At 30.6% G+C, this 18,066-nt stretch overlaps 1 protein-coding gene across 1 annotated transcript in view; it reads left to right on the top strand.

Moving 5' to 3' along the window:
- LOC147079231 (acetylcholine receptor subunit alpha-like) overlaps positions 1-18,066 on the top strand; it is an 836,032-nt gene that overhangs the window by 3,061 nt on the left and 814,905 nt on the right. The window lies entirely within an intron of this gene.

The raw sequence follows: 18,066 nt of genomic DNA, 5'->3' as shown, positions 1-18,066 counted from the left end.
GGAATCGTTCAGCCATTTTCAAATAAAACTTTTTATGCACTGGTAAGTGTACTCTTAATTTTTTTTACTAGGGTCGTACAAAGGTAAAAAAAAATTCTTAAACAATAAACCATTATTATTTAGATGAACAGTACGTAAGTAATTAACTAAGAAAACAGGCCACCATTTTTAATGCGTTCTATGTTTGCAGTGAGTCTTCTACCTGTAATAAATTTGTATTATTTAATACATTGAACTAAAATATCATTAACATAATATTATTATTTATCGGAGCTAAATACCCGACATACTAGGTAATCAGAATACACAACACTACAGAAGTAGATTATTTTTAAAAACATAAATGAATTCGAAACGTAATGCCGTTTTTTATCAGTATATCCATTAATATTTGTATGGTATTTGTTATTGAATTCTCATTAAGAAACGAATATTGAAAAAAAAATACAGTGATTTTTCCGAATGAAATGAACATGGTTAGTAATCAAATAGGCACAGTATGTGGAACAAAAAAGTTTTTAAAAAAAAAGAACTTATGGGCTGGTTCATGCAGGTTTTAACAGAGTTTTCTCCCAACTCATTAGGTTCTTTCTTGATCTGGATCAAATACACAGTGAATTGTACTTTTTGTAAACGCTGGAACCCCCCTCCACCTCCCAGAGCTCAAGGAATGGGCGATCTATTAACAACGCTTCCGTGGAGCTAAATGTACATACCATGTTGTAATAAAAAATAGTTCATTTTTATTATAATATAAATAGAGCTCAGAACAATAAATTCTTCGGCAAATAAAATTAATAATAAAAACCAAAGACAATTCGTTCTCGAAATAAAAATAATACACACATAATATACATACATACATATTTTGGAAGTGAAATTTCTTTAACCGTGGTCGTGTAAAATTGCATTAATATAAAATAAATGTGAGACTGAAATTCTTTACGAAGTATCAGGGCAGCATGATGTGTGATGAGGTTCTATTATATACATAATAAATGTAAATTATTCGAAAATAGTGAAATAGATTTTTCTGCCATCATCAACTGATTTTTACACGAATGGTCATATTTTTTTACTGTCAGATGAAGACAGTGTCCTTTTTTCCATTATTTCCTTAATTTATTAGGTTTTACCTTACCTTAAAGGGACCATTAATTTATGCTTTCTTCGCTTTACTACAATATTATTCGTAAAATCGGTAGTCAGAGTTTACACTTCAATATTCATAACTAAGTTGTCATCTTAGTCTCTTACACATATATTTTACATTCGACATTTAACCCAGTTATGTCTAATTTTTAAGTAAATTTGTGAGATGAAGCTGTCAGTCCTCACGTAGTACAAAAAAAAACATATTATTTTATATATTATTATACTAAAGTACTACTTAGTGAGTTTTATTTAAAAAAATATTTTCTCAACCGTAAAAATAAAAATATGAACAAAAAACATAAAAATACATTGGCTTATGCAAAGTAAGTCGATAACAATTTCAGTCACGTCCGATATGCATGAGATGATATTCTTTGTTCTTGAAATATTTTCATATGATGCAAACAAGTAGATTTGACTAGTTATTGTCTTTGGAATTTATTTAAAAATCGACGTCGAATTTCATTTTTATCAATACTAAAAGAAATTAGGGTCTTAAATCTCGTGTAATTTTAAATTAATATTACTTAATATATAAAATAATTAGGTAATCATTTTATAAAGGACCTTGATAAATATTTATTCATCAAAGATTTCAAAGATCGTCGTTCCATTTTGATTAATTATAAATTCATCTAAAAGCCTAAGGTTGTCAAAAGACGCCTATATTCATACCTTTGATAACTGATTGGAAATATTTTAATCTAATAAAATTAATATATTTTCTTTTGAACTTTATAATGAACTTTCATATTTTTAAATTTAAATCTGGAATTCTAATAACTCTGAGTTTCAGTTGGGATAATGAATTTTAATATTACACGATTTAAAACTAAAGCTAAACAATTATTGTCAGTCGCGCTTTTTATTGGTTCTGTAATTGAAATATAATATTGTTAATAAGTGTTGGTAGGCATACAGTTTCCTATTTTTATTTAGATTACCTACATATTAATATCCATTGAAAATGTGCAAAGGTCCTTTATTTATCTCACCGTATTCTTATTTTTTCATTCATCACCGACCACATCTCACACTAAGTACGTGGACATATTCACATATACCATGGCATAATGAAAGTTAGACACCCTTCAAGATTTGCTGAGAGTGTATATCATGACCAGGGATTCCAATCCCAAGATCCCGAACTATTTTTGATACCTTCATAGGTCCCTATATTTCCCTATAATATCTAGATTCATATCCCGGGATCGGTAAACATAATCCCGAAACTTTCGGGATTGAGATTTTTTATCAATTTTTATGGAAAATAAAATAAAAACGAAAATATAACAGAAAAAATATTTTTAATAACATACAAATACATTAAAAATAAACTGAGTTTGAATGACGTTTGATTTATTACCCATGTGTTGTCAATTCGTTTTTTTTATATATAAATTAATAAAAATGAGAAAGATTGGAAAAAGCAATGCTTCGTACTTGTAACAAAGTGATTCCACCATGTTTTTTAATGCATTTGTCATTTTTTTTTAAATTTTAATTGAACTCGTATTCTTTTCATAAATAAATAAAACTGTTTTACTTTCACATTATTATTTACACATATTACAGTATTATTTACTCCATTAAACCTATGTATTTCCAAGATTGAAAGTACAAAATATTAACAATAAATGTCTTAAATAGTATAAATTATACTAAATTTATTTTTGACCGATTTTATCAACGTTATTTGTATAAGTACATATAAATTTTATATTAACTATTGAAAAAAAATACCAATCCCGGGACCGTCAAATCGTAATCCCGAAATCCCGGGATCAAAAATTTTGGCTCGGGATTGGATTCACTAATCATGACCAACTTTCCACGACCTTGATTGATGCGCATTATAATTCACACTGTGATTTGATGAAAAGAGACCTTCTCGCTTTATGTAAGATGCTGTAAGATTAACGTGACTTTGAAAAAAATGTAGAGATATTGGTAAGATGCATTCTAAAAATTGAATTTGTTATTCATAGATGGTATTGCCGTATAAATTATGTACATCAAAGTTTGTATTATGAAACATATTATTCGATGTATATTTTCGTTATTCGAACTGCATATTAAAAAAACCGATGGTACCATCTATCGTAAATAATTAAAGTAGTGAAATATACTTAACTATTTATACCTATTATGTAACATATTTATATTAACAATAAAAAACAACTATTTATTTTTCATACGTATATCATAAAAAAGCGTCAAACGGATGCCATATATTGTGGTTATAAACAAGATTTCGTGGTCATAATATTAATTTTGATATTGCCATACCTACAAAAATTTTCACAGAAAAAGCTCATAGTAATTTGGATTTTATGGTATGTACCTGAAGTTCTAGTCGATCTGAGTTTTATACTATTTTATGTAAATTATTTTACCGACCGTAGTTTCACCCTTCGGTATGATCTGGTAGTAAATGAAACACCATAGATAATTAAATGGCACCCTGAGTCGATGGTACTTTTAAGATAAAAGTAAATTAAATAATTCATGGTAGGTGCCTATTATACGTCATGTAAATTTTAAAACAACGTGCCATGAAAACATTGCGAATTACATACACTTTTTGAAATACAACGTCCGACTCATTTCATTTGATAATAAAAACAAACACGACACACGAGTAATATAGGAATTCTTTTTATAAAATTCATATGTTTTCATTTGGGAACAAAAGTAGCATTATTTGTTCGTGTGGAATAGAAGAAATTCCGGTTTCGCAAGTAAGCTTATACCTCATATCCAGTATTAATGCGATCTCATGACACTGTGCTATAGAAAACAATATATTCGCAAGGGAGCTAAACAGAAACCGCAAGACGTAGCTGTTTCGCCCAGTGAGCAAGGAAGTTATTTTCTCTCCGTTTATTTTCTTCCATTTTTCTCGTACGTTTTCCCAGCGCGCCAACTTGAAACGCCCATTTTTTGAAGCTACGCCTTGCGTTCTTTTTTTACTCTCGTGAAATTTATTTATATCTCCGAAAATAAAACGTTTTAAACTTTCTTAACTATTTGTGGAAGGATATAAAATAATATGTTAGGTAGATACCTAAATATACTTGAGACGCTTCAAGATGGAGTGAAGATTGAATCATTTTTTGAGATGTGTATGTTTAATTACTTGACATTCACTACACAAAAAATGTTTAGCAACACTTATTTTTACTTGTTTACTCGACATACCTACTTAATATACCTAGTTCACCATGTTAGTAGAATAGGTCCTGCCAGATGAGACAAGCGTTGCTGCTTTGCAACTGTGTCAATATACCATTATAATAGAAGTAGGCTGTGGCAACACTTGCTCAACTCACTGTGCTGACATTATCGGTATCGTCAACACGCGCACTGTATATAAACAAATTCCGTTGACTGTCACAATAAACATAATATTATTATTTACAATATTCTATCAATTGTTAAAACAGTAATAATTTTCATGCACAACAAACGTTGTATATACTGCCACCACCCAAAATTTATTTTGGGAACAGCTCTGAACTTTTTCCTTCAGACTTTCCAAATTGTCATACATGCAGTCATCCTATGCACCTATCTGACAGGTAATTGTTATTATATTTCAATGATAAAATAAAATTGTTTATGGAATTCTAACAAAAAATTCTCTATTGCATAATATGAATATCAAATTATAAGATTGCATTCAACATAAATAGAATTTTTACCACATTATAAAATCTAGAAAATCATAAAATAACCTAATGGCTTTGGAGTTTGGCATGTCCAATAAAACCCAAGAACAGGAAATGGACGACGTTCCACAAAACTTTTTAAAGTAATGCCAACGTGAAGTCCTACACCACTTTACGTCCGTTGAGTCAACAGTAAGTTCTTTTTTTTAATCCAAAAAACTTATTTTCATCTTGCGAACTTCGAAAAACTGCCTCGGAAAGTAATGTATGCTTTACGTGTAAAATGTTCAAAGGAAATCGCTTTTTAACATTTTCGTTTAAACAGCAAAGAAATAAAAAATAAAGATAATATACTTACATGTTCAAATTCTATATACAATTAAAATATGTCTTACTAGGGTAAGTAAGTTATCTATCTAAGATAGAAACCATTTTAAGGTCGGATAGGAATCATATTATGTAGGTATACGTGTTTATGTCTTATGAAAAGTTGAATTTGAAACCGAAATTAATACTATAATGATTTGTATTATTGTATATGTTTAAAGCAATATTAATTCTTCATAAACAAACTTTAAGAATTCTATATACAATTATTAATTCTAAGAAGCAATTATTTCTTTCTGGATAAGAAAACCAATCAAAGTTTGAGACACTGATTTTGGCGTTGCTTACATTTTGAATGTCACCAATTATAAAAGAAATATTTATCGGTTGTATCACCTAAATATTTTTAGTATGAACGAAGTCTTAATATTATAATTTATAACATGCTAGGACCATGGTTATGTGTCACGAACAATATATTTTTTACCATGTCCGATCCTAGATCATATGGACTCCGCAGAGTTTGTATTAACATATTTTTATTTCAACAAGAAATGGATGTTAGCCATTTGCTCAACCTCTTAGGTCCATACTCTGACTACAAACACACATTGAAAAACAATAGTGTATTTGCCAGATCAAGGATTCGAACCTGAGACTCACGACATTATAATCCGATGCGTTAGCCGACACTATAAAAATTAAAAACAAAATTATAAAATCCTTTATAAGTATATTATATTATTGATTCAAATGAATAAAAAATAGTTTAATTTAGAATACTAATTTGTTTTATTTAAATAAAAAAAATTACTTATAGTATTTTAGTATAATATATTACTTAATTTACATTTGGAAATTAATTTTTATTAGAAGATATAAAGTAATATTTAAAAAAATCTTGAAGGAATAAAAAGAAAAAAGAATTAAATTTTGAACAGTGATTTAAAAATTTGTATACTTACCAATATATTCGTAAGTGGATAATAAGTAGTGCTTTATTTTCTTTATATTTATTTTAAAAGAACCCTTGCTTATTGATTTATATTTGACAAACACGCCTCACTTGGTGCTATTCTAGACTTAACAATTTCTTACTCAAACTTCATGAAATGCCGCATACAAGATAGCCTTTCAGTTTTACCTGCTACGAAATAATACAAGTACAAGAATTTTACCAAAGTTTGATTTTTCTGATACATGTTTAGATCTTAGACAAATTTTTGGCTAACTGAATGGTTAATAACAATTCTCATTATATTATATCATTTCGGAGTATTCCACATTGCGTATTTTCATGTCCGATTTCAAAAATGAAGAAGCGATGTTAGATATGGGTCGACGGCGTGTCATGAACGCGCCTCAAGAGAGTCTCAACCTGATTTCCTTTTTCTTCAGACGAGCGAGATTCTGACATCCTGTATGGCCGCTAAATTCCTTCTTAAAGGCTGTAACTTTATATGGAATATCTGGTCTAAAGTAAATAAAACAAAGAAATTTAATTTGATATCTGTTAAATGTGTAGATGTGAACTTTATAATACTACGATCAGATCAGAGACATGTCTCCCAAACATGATTTTTCAAATATTAGAGATATATCACAAAAGTATCTACAATATTTTTAAATTATCGCTAGAAACATATAAAAATAAGCAAAAATCATTGATTTTTACTGCTTGTACCTACGTAATATATCTAGAGCTTTTATATAAAAAAATTCTTAGTAAATTTATTTTGTAAATGCCAATTATAATTTTATACCTTATAAGATTAAAAATAATAATTTAAAACTATTTGTAATTTTTTTTATGTGTCAGAAGATTTACAGAACATAAATTTGTCACTGTAACTTCTTTCTTTGTAAGAATGAAAATTACAAAAATTCCTCTTTGCGTAAAAACAATCTTCAAGGTTGACGGAACTGTTATTAGAGTCAAAGGCTTTTAACTTTTCACAATTTCTTACCGCTTCAAAGACTTTGCAAAATTTCTGGCTAATTTTGAAGTTTTCCCAAACGATATAATAAATGTCTCAGTAACAACATATTTATGGGGGGTACTAAGTTTAACGAAACGAAATTTATCTTAGGTCAAAATAAACTTTTAATGTCCTTATCAATTAACTTCAACGTGCTATCAATCAACTGTGAGAGTCGTAATCATTTACTTATAGAAAAGTTATAGAGTTTGAATCATTGATGTCCTAAATTAAGGGTACCTAACTAAGTATTTCCATTCCCACTTTCATAAGTTTATACCGGGCCTGGACAAGGCGTTGATCACTTCCACCGCTGGACTGCCAAGACATATTGTAGTAGGTAATAGTTTAAATTAAGAGAAAGATACCTAAAAACAGAGACCAAAATTATTAAAACTCATAACGTAATTCACAATGGCGGTAAAACTACTTTACATAACTATTTCCTCTTTTAAAAATTATTTTGATTAGAAATATTCTTAGCCTAGTAATATTCCATGAATAAATATTTATGATCAATTGTAAAAAAAATTGTACATTAAAAAGTTATGTTTTTGAAACAATTGTGGAATCTTTACCTACTTACTTTTACTGGTACAGACTAGAACCCATAATTATTGTTACGTCCGCGGATTTACCCGTTTGACATGATTGTTGATCTAAAACATAGATACATAATAATAATTATAATGATGGATATTATGTTGTATAAATAATTGTGCATTGTTTTACATACATGGTGAAAAATAAAGTTTTTAATCTTTAGAGGGAAAAAAAAATTACGTAAAAAATACCTTTGCACGAAGACAACCCATCCTATAAATGTTTAAGATTTTTTTATTAAAAATAATTTTGGCTCTACTTACCTATGTTAATCTAAGTTATAATACAATTTTTTCCCCATAATCAACTTCGATTCTTAAAATTCTGGTCAATGTAAAGTATTACCCAATGTAAAGTATAAGCCCTTAATGCGTATTTGCGGCACCGAATTCCGCGAGTGTGACAACGCCAGCGTAAAAAGAATTCGTCATAAGTTATTAGTAATTTAGGATAAAAATTAAACAAAAAGTTACGTATTGAACTTATAATACTTGTACATTTATTTAATAGAGACATCTTTATATCGTATTATATGCATAAAATAGCCTTTTTAAGGTGTAAATTTTTTAATCATGTCCGCTCTATAGATAGGGCATAATATGTGTACCACACTGCGCTTTTAAAAATCCCTGTCCTCCGCCTCTCTTCTTGCATCTTCGCAGATCATGCCATCATTCCGTAGTTCCGCCGTGTACACACTGTGGATGGTATTTTATTGGCTTTCAGGGTGCCTTGAAGTACAAGAACAGGTATTATATTATTAAAATAATTATTTCCACTGAAACGAAGGCGCTTACCCGCAACCACATTCTAAAGTTTACATTTATTAATTAAATTCTTGTTAGTTGTTGTAGTCTTATGAGTATGGGTAATCTTCTCATTTGTAGAGCACTTATATATTGTATTATAAAATTTTATGTACCTATTCACTCGTATGATGGTAGGTTGTAAAAGTCAATATTGGAACAAAAATAACACCACTGAAAACGGGTCTCAAATAATAGTTATTAATATTGATGATAGATATTTACAATAATTAATGTCGCTAATGATGATCTCTTGTTTTTGCATTATGATTTTATTAGCATTTTACCAGAAAAATCCACTTTAAGAAAATCTAAATAGATATAATATAATCATAATGTGTATATATATCATATTATTGTATCACCCACTGTACTGCCGATAACGGAAATAGTCGTTAAATTTTGAGTTGCATCGTGTGTTTTTCTTAGGACGTTGTAGAGACCATTCTCAAGAGATCTCTTGAAGATGAGACCAAAAAGTCGATTAAAGAAAGAAAACAAAATGGTGACAACCCATAAACCTAATAAAATGACAAATAATTATACAAAATAATACATAATAGACATAGTAACAATTATAAAATATTAGGTATATTATTTCACCAAGGATTATCAGTTATCAAAACATGAATTTAGATATTCAGCTATAAAAGTAATATTATAATCTATAAAATATTAAGTATAGTTTTTTTTATTACTATTTATAATATGTAAAAAATGTATCTTCTTCTTCTTGGTCGTGCACTCATGGCTGAGGATCGTGACCACATTTAAATTTCGCCATCCTTTGAGCGACCAAGACTTTCCATCCTTCTCGATCTTCCGCTTCTCTCAGGGCAGAATGGATGGTGCCCCCAGTCAGCTCCTTCACCTGGTCGCTCCATCGCGCAGACGCTCTTCCTCTGCTTCGCCTTCCCTGGAGGCTACCCAAAACTACCAGTCTCTCCAGGTTGTCCGGTCCGCGCCTGACAATATGTCCAAAAAACTGCAGAATTCTTCTCAGACATATCGTCGAGAGCCGTTCCTTTAACTTCAGTCTCTGGATGATTGACTGGTTCGTCCTGTGCTCCGTCCAAGAAATGCGAAGCCTTTGGCGCCAACACCACATCTCAAAGGCATCAATTGCCTTCCGTTCTCTTGCCTTCAGGGTCCACGACTCATTGACCTTTTTTCATTGACATCATTGACCTTTTTTAATGCTTCTGCAGCTATGCCATCGCCACCTGGTGACTTGTGGGTTTTTAGTCTCTTTATCGCCTCTATCACTTCACTAAAAAGTATTTCAGGTTCTTGCTCATCGATACGTACGTCAACCACCTCATCATCCTCTTCTGTATCCCTGTATAGGGCTTCACAATATGTTTATACAATATGTAAATAATGTATAAGTATTAGTTTATTTTGTTTGTTTTACTCTTTATCTTATATAAATGTGCAAAAAGTACCTTATATTATATATTTATCACGTTTTCTATATATTTAGAATTAGACATGCAATATGCGTTCGTAAATTTTTCCAAATTTATTATATCGCTAAATATAATAACATATTCATTATAAAGTAAATTCATAACTATTTTTTTCGATTATTCTATTTTATGACGGACGATTCTTTCTTTATTACAGCAAAATCAAAGTAAATTTCCCGCTCGTTTTCCTTTGGGAATCAGAATATTATAATCTTTGTCTGCTTTGATGAGATTTTTCTTTAAAAACATTTCTTTTTGCTCCTTTGTTGGTTTATTTGCAAGCTGTATATAATATTATGCTGTCGAGTATTAATTTCTATGCTTCCGAAATTATCACTCATAATCCCGCTCCCATTGCAAGTCAGACCAACGCACGCGGTATTGGATGCTACTATCTAAAATGTATCATAATACTAATTATCTTTTTGGGATAATCGAGTCTTGGCTTTATTCAATAGCTCTTTCCAGTTATCTATTCAAATCGGTCGTTTTTCAATTCTGTTTGTTTCACTAAGCATTAAGCATTCATCTGTAGTTCCATTTAGCTAGCATTGTTTGGCCTGTCTCTTCTTTTTCGTCATATTGAATTGCTCAATATTACTCTATCTCCTGGTTCATTGTTGTTCATGCGGTACATATAATTGACCAGGCCATCCCAATCCTTTTATAACTATATTGGAATATAGATTATAACCTGCATCCTAGTATTAACTTATTTTAAGTATAATAATTTGTTAGTTTTGAGAGTTTAAAGATAGCATTTAAACATATGTGATGTTAGTAGGACGGGAAAGTATAATTATTACGGATAGTAAAGATGTTGGTTGATTTATAAAATGTGGCAATTGCACAATTGGATAGGTACTGATGTCTACCTAATTATACGTGGGTTTATTTTATGGTATTTCTGCGCAATGTGTAGTATGTACCTATATTCTCTCATTGCGCTAATCTTAACATTTAGATTTCACTTACATTATGCATTCAAGTTTTACAAAATGCATTAATTAAACTCTTTACGTAAAATGTAAAGTCTTTTCCCTTTACTATAAGTTAGAAATGTTAAATATAGTATCTACCTGCTGTGATATTGTCATTGAATAAATGAATTTATTTCGCGAAAGAAAGCTAAATAAATATATTTAATTTAGTACTCCAAATGAATTAAAATTGCAGAGTTACCTACGCTATCGCGATGAAAGGAAAACAGTACTGGCAACGAAAAAATGTTAATTGTGTCTACAAGCTAAGAGCGTTGAAAAAGTTACTTAGTAAAGTTTACGAAGGCCCGTTTGAATTCCGCACACGATGTTACCTTCAGTAACTATGCCACTAAGTAAATTTACAGGTGAGGGAGGGTGAATGAAAGTAGGTATGCAGCCCCTCCTGCCGGATGCCCAAGCCGGTATCAGCCAGCAAGCCACCCCTAAAGGTAAGGGTAGATAGTGAAATACTGAGGAACTAACAACTACCGCTGCCATAGTTCAAAGAATGTCCAAGTGACTGATAAGCGGAGAAAAATGTATTGTGCCGAAAAAGCAAAATATATACTTCATAATATTATGTGATGTTGAAAAAAATGGGTAGTATTTATTACCAACATGACAAAGCATTAGTCTAGGAAAGGAATGAATTATTATACTCGACAATAAGTTTTTTTGTGGCATTTCATCACTGGTTGATTTTTCACATAGGTACCGAAAGAAATAAAAATTTCCGTAGGTTTTGTGGGTAGGTACGTAGTAGTCATTCTTTCCCGATCAGCTTAAATTTCTGCCCGAGCAAGTGGCTCTACGGAACGATCTGTAACAATTTGCTTTGTTATTGTGTTGGTATTCTAACATGTAGAGTACATACCCACCATTATTTCGAGAGGCTTAACTTTGAATTAATAATTCTTTATTTTATCGTTTTTGCTCCTTCAATTGCTTTTAATAGTAAGTTATGTTTCCTAGTAATGTTAACTGTAAAATATTATAATTTAATCTATTTGGAAGTTTTTTATTATCAATTGAAATTTATCAATAACAATCAACAAGACGTTGAAATCTTTATAAGTGAATCTGTCGCTTTTAAGGGTGCAGAAAGAAGAGTGGTTACAGTAGTTTTCCAATTTTATTTGTGCCTTGCCCCACTTCAACGCTTCAAAAATCTCTATACCCCCAATCAAAATTTAATAGTTAAGTAGGTACTTGAAAAATTCTGAAAAGAAATATTTGCTTCAAATAAAAAATGCACATAGGCAATGCTTCACGTTGGACACGGACGACACGGCTGCCGTGTCCCCGTTAAATGGCCATAATATGCAATTAGCATGTTATTTAAATGTGGTAATTAATAATTAATCAAAAGGTACGCAGTGGTTGTCTTAATTTAACTTTCGTAAGTAAGTAAGTAAATAAAAAAATGTGATAGAGAAGACCTAGTAAATTATCGTACAATAAGTCTACTCCTTATCCTCTACAAGACGTTCGCAAAAGTTCTCTCGAACCGTCTGCAAAATGTACTAGATGAGAACCAACCGAGAGAACAAGATGGATTTAGACTAGGATACAGCACTGTGGACCATATACAAGTCGTCAGAGAATTCATAGAGCGGTGCCAGGAATACAAACTGCCACTATGTTTTATAAACTATGAGAAGGCGTTTGATTCCATAAAGAAATGTTCAATATTGCACTCAGACTACTGTTCATACGTTAGTACTAGTGGTACACATTGATTTTAATCTAAATAAGAAGTAACATCTGTTGTGCAAGATATACGTATTTATTGATCTGCTCAATATGGGAGCAAATGATAAGAATAACTAGGTCCATACTCTGTCTCATATACAAATTGAAAAACAATATATTGTATACTATGTATATTATGGTCTGGCAAGACCCAAGATTCGAACCTGGGACCCACGACGCTATAGGCCGACGCTTAAGCCGCGCTTGTGTACGTGTACGTGCTAAGTACAATGTACATACTAGTCTATTTTAGTAACTCGTTTAAATACTGTTATGCGTAAATTAATTTTAATTCAATAAAAATGATAGAGTTTAAATAAAATAAACCCAGATTAATTTTCCATTAATTCAGCGTGTTCTGTTTACTTCTCTCGTGCGCCTTTTTTATGAAAATATTATTTAAAAAAAATGTAATTAAATATATGGACTCAAATAACTTTTTGTTTTTCATTTTACGCATTAATTTGTATTTTTTTAGGGAATTTTTGATTAACTCAAATTGAATATAATTCCACAATTATATTATATTAAACGTAGACGATGTTGATGAAATAAGAATTTGATTTCATCTCAGACGCATCTACATGAGTATATTTGTGAGACTTCTTCATACGATGTATTTACAAAACATTAAGGACAAAGTTGTCTTTATTCCACTAATTATAAGATCATATTATATTATACATCAAACATTGATTAAAAAACCAAAGAATTCGCTTGCAAAAAAATATATATTTTGGTTAGTACTAAATTAGTTTTTCTTGAAAAATTGTTTTATGTGAAAAAATTATTATTATTTATTTGACCATGTCCGATCCTAATAGGATCATATGGGCCTCCACAGAGTAGAGGTTTATATTAACAGATTTTTTTTTACGAGAAATGGATGTCAGCCACTTGCTCAACCTATTAGGTCCATACCCTGACTCACACACAAATTGAAAAAAACAATATGTGTACTTGCCAGACCCAGGATTTGAACCTGGGACCCACGGCATGATAGTCCAACGCTTATGCCGCGTGGCCACCGTGGGCGTCATAAAATTACTTAAGTAAAAACTCATTGATCACAAGCTAGTATTCATTAATGTCGGATTTAAATAAAGCTTTATATTATGGTTGAAGAAGCCTTGTCACTATAAAGTTCGTACTTTAGTTTAGATACGGCCTAGCCAAGCTTTGCAAGGTGGAGACATTTTTAATTGGAGAATAGAGTACCTACGCGGATAAGAAATAGACCAGTGCCGTAAGCTTGGTGCGAAGCTTACTAACAATTGGAGGCTTGTAAAGAAGATATACATCATAATTAAGTACCGTACTTTTTTAAGTAACGCTGTTAGTTCATTGTAATAGTTAAACATAACTCGAGTTGTCTAATCATTGTTTCACTCGTCTATTTTTCATACATTGATCTGTTTGATTAGATATTGAATAACATAATATATTTTATCATATCATCTTAAATATAATTTAAAGAACCATAAAATAATTAGTTAAGTATATGAAAGGAATCTTTTCACTCGTTTTGATGATATTATATTATAAAATATGACGTATGAAATTTCGCATTTACTTGATAATAATATATATACTCTAAAATATAGTTTTACTATTTTTTAACTTTAATAAAGAAGAAAATATAATTATTTGCCATTTGTTTCGGAGATATTTATATATACCCAATGATATAGTAACTAAAAATTGAATGAAGTCCCAACTTAAGAATATTTTCCGATATCAAGCATTTCAAATTCTTTTATGGTTTTACCATTTTTTGTAATTTAAATCAGTCTATATCTAATTTTGTGTTATAAATTGAAATTGTAGTTTTAACGTTTATGTTTTTGCAGATTTGATTGAAGACTGGTCGTGTTTTCAAATATTTCCATGACACCCATCTTCATTTTCGTTTTTTTTTATTAATAGGTAATCGTGAATATTTAAACTGTTTTAATATTTTCAAACAAATTCTTCTAAAAAAGGTTACTATTGACATATATTCACTCGATCAGTTCTTTGAAAAAGAAATAATAATACCCTTTAAGCCGATCGTAATCATAATAGTGAAAGCCACATCTTTTGAAGGCCTTGAATAAGAAACCTAATGCGAATTATTATCACAAGCTTTCTTTTCATATTAGTAAGAATTAGTCGACATACCATCGCTCCTGTAATGAATGTTTATATAAGAAACAAGACTTTTTGTCTACTCTTTTATACACACTTTCCTAGAGCTTTGATAAATAAATAAGAAGACAGTATATTACTTTTTGTTCCTTTTTCTTATATTTCTAAAGCTTTTTTGTAACAAAATGTTAGTGAAGGTTATTTTATAAACATCCTATAATATCTTTCGTGGAAATGACTATAAATATTAAATTATTTCTTTTTATTGGTAAGAACTTTTTACTATTCCAGACAATTTGGTTTCTATACATATAGCCTATATATCTCGACAGGCATATATTATATGACATTACAAAGATATCATCTATTACAATTGTAATTCAATTGTTATGCCTCAGTATACTCAGTCACAAAAATCCATCGACAGATTGCTACGATATTTACATAAATTAAATCGAACTCAGTCGATGAATGATGAAATTCCTTATGTGATCTGAATCCTGCAATCCAACACATAATAAAATAGGAAATTTTAGTAGGCAAAGATGAAACCGTTTAGAAACAAAAATATTCTATCCGGCTGAGTACTGAGTAGAACAATGGCTTGGAGTCAATCTTTGTGAGTCATTTTATTTGTTTTTGTTAGGCGTTGAAAAAACTAAATATTTTTTAACATATAATAATCTCCCAAATATACACTGTATTTTAAATTATCATGCCATTGGATCATAAATAATAGTATTTTTTTATATAACTTCAATATTACTTATGTACAATAGCAGATATAATAATATGTATTATAATCATCTAAGTCAAAAAACATATTCGTGTAGGTATTGCGAAAATGTTTTGATATACTATATTTTCTCATATGTAAATGTAGTCACCTCAACCGTTCAGAGGTGACCTGTATTAAGGTAAATACTTACTGTAAAGTAAAGGAGTTCCCCCTAAACCAAATACCGGGAGATATTACCAACTCAGGATGTGGTGTGTAAGAAATAAGGGTGGCGGAGAAGGAAACAGGAAGTCGCATAGCTGCCAGCGCCACTGCGGAAGTGCGGGATAAACCGCTCCTAAGTCAAACCTAAGAAAGTACCGCCCATATTGCTATGGTTTTATATTTATAACGTAATAATAAAAATATACGCATTATACTGTTTTTTTTTATTTAAAAAAAGAGATAAGTAGGTAGTAAGAACTGAAATATGCATGAAAAAAATGGAATATAATATATTTTTTCGAATAAAAATAATAAATACCTATATGTTATATATAAAAAGTTATCAAATTAGTAGGTACTATAGATTTTTAAAACGTCATAGCAGCCATTTTTTTCTGATTCCCACCAAAATTGACATTTGTGTTTAGTATTGTTTGTAAAAACAACACTTAACACATAATTATTAAGAGAAATGTTATATATCTTATTTTGATAACCCTATATATAGTATTTTTATGCAACCACTCGTCTTAAAGAAAAAAGAAGTTTCAGAGGTACAGACTTAAGTTGTTGTGTTGAAAGAGACACAGCATCGCCGAAGATACGGCAGTTGAATTAGCTATATGAAATCAGTTATTTTCTCGAGGTGAGAACCACAGCATTGGTTTGTACATACTGCAATAATGACGGTATTAACCATACCTTTGCTCTTGCTAACAAGAGGATTTTCTTTTCTGTCTTACTTTTTTTGATCATTTAGGTAAGTACCAATAAATAATTTAATTGTGTATGTAATGTAGAAAGAAAATACTTAAGTGGGTACTATTATTACATATAGATATTGAGTTTTGGTTTTTTATAATGTCGATAACTAAGGATTTCTTAGATTATTTTTTTCCCATTTTGAATATTAAAATGAGAAGTAGTTATAGCTGAGTTAGAGAGTAACATTTAATTGCATTTTACGGAGTACATATTTGTACTTATGAGATCATTACATTATTTTGTTAAATAATATTATATCGTAGTATTATGTCGTGAGCAACCTAATTGTGAATCCGCAAAATGAGCTTTCTGAAAGATTACAAATCAAATATATTATATATGTCGGAATCTCTCACGTCTGTGGCTTGATAGAGTAAAGTGAGATTCAGATCACATAACATATTATCATGGAGTCATGTAAACTGTACGCCTTCCTCGGAGAAGTTTCAGCCATACTGGTGTATGGCCGGAGACTGTTATGTGGATTGATGCCTTGCCGGTTCCACTGTGACTTGTTATATGACGAGCTCTGTGATTTTATTTCTAATGTTTTTTTCTTGGTTAACTAAGTATTTTTGTTACTAGTATACTAGTATAAATAACATTTGATTATGTCACTTTGAATATTTTTTTTATTGTAATGAAAGTTTCAGTTATGTTCCTTATTATAATTTAGAATGTATTCTCATTTTATTCTTGTGCCATTCCTTATATCGGATAGTTCAGTGCAGTTGTACTCATAACATAATAATAATATGTAATTAAAAATACGATTGTCTTATTTTTAAAAGATTATTGAGCCTTAGTCCACTTTTAAATGGATTTATCATTATTAAGTGACAATAGGTAATATAAAAGTCAACTTATGCAATTAGTTTCCCTTATATTTAATACGAAATTGCCCTTGTGTTTGTTTTTCTTCCGAAAAGTTTCACAATTTAAATACAAGAGCCGGTGTAATTGCATTCTTTTAAGCATCGTTTAAAAATCAATTAATCGCGGATGCTAAAGCCAGCGCTACGGTTAATAGGGAATTAATGTCCGTGCGTGTTCGCGTGCCGGTGGTTTGGGCTTAGAGCACTCACCAAACACTGCATCCGTTTCTGCTTTATTAGAGCGCATTGCGGAATAGCTACGTTGGAAGTATACGCGCGGTGCTACGCCAGGCGTGCATTATCGCACGCTGCACCTAATATCGGCTTAGCTCCTTTATGCTGAGAGCACGGCAAAAGATTTTCATTGTTGTATGAATATGCATAGATTACATACAAAGTGCAAATTGCAATCAAATGGATAAACGAAATATTATAATGTTTGTTACGGTACAGTTTCGAGTTGGATCATCTACAGTAATGAGGCGCACCATAATGAGATATCAGAGCTCTGTCATCCGGCTTATTACTTGGAATGGCCTTGTCGATGATCTGCTTAAGACTACGCTTCCAACTGGCCGCAGTATCACGCCGATGATAGACGAATATTGAGA

Source organism: Rhyacophila brunnea, unplaced genomic scaffold (assembly GCF_057557595.1).
Source record: "Rhyacophila brunnea isolate RB1 unplaced genomic scaffold, BYU_Rbru_1.0 scaffold_10, whole genome shotgun sequence".
In the NCBI taxonomy this organism is placed as follows: domain Eukaryota; kingdom Metazoa; phylum Arthropoda; class Insecta; order Trichoptera; family Rhyacophilidae; genus Rhyacophila; species Rhyacophila brunnea.
Note: the sequence above shows the minus strand (reverse complement) of the source record. Positions and strands in the feature narration are given on the sequence as shown.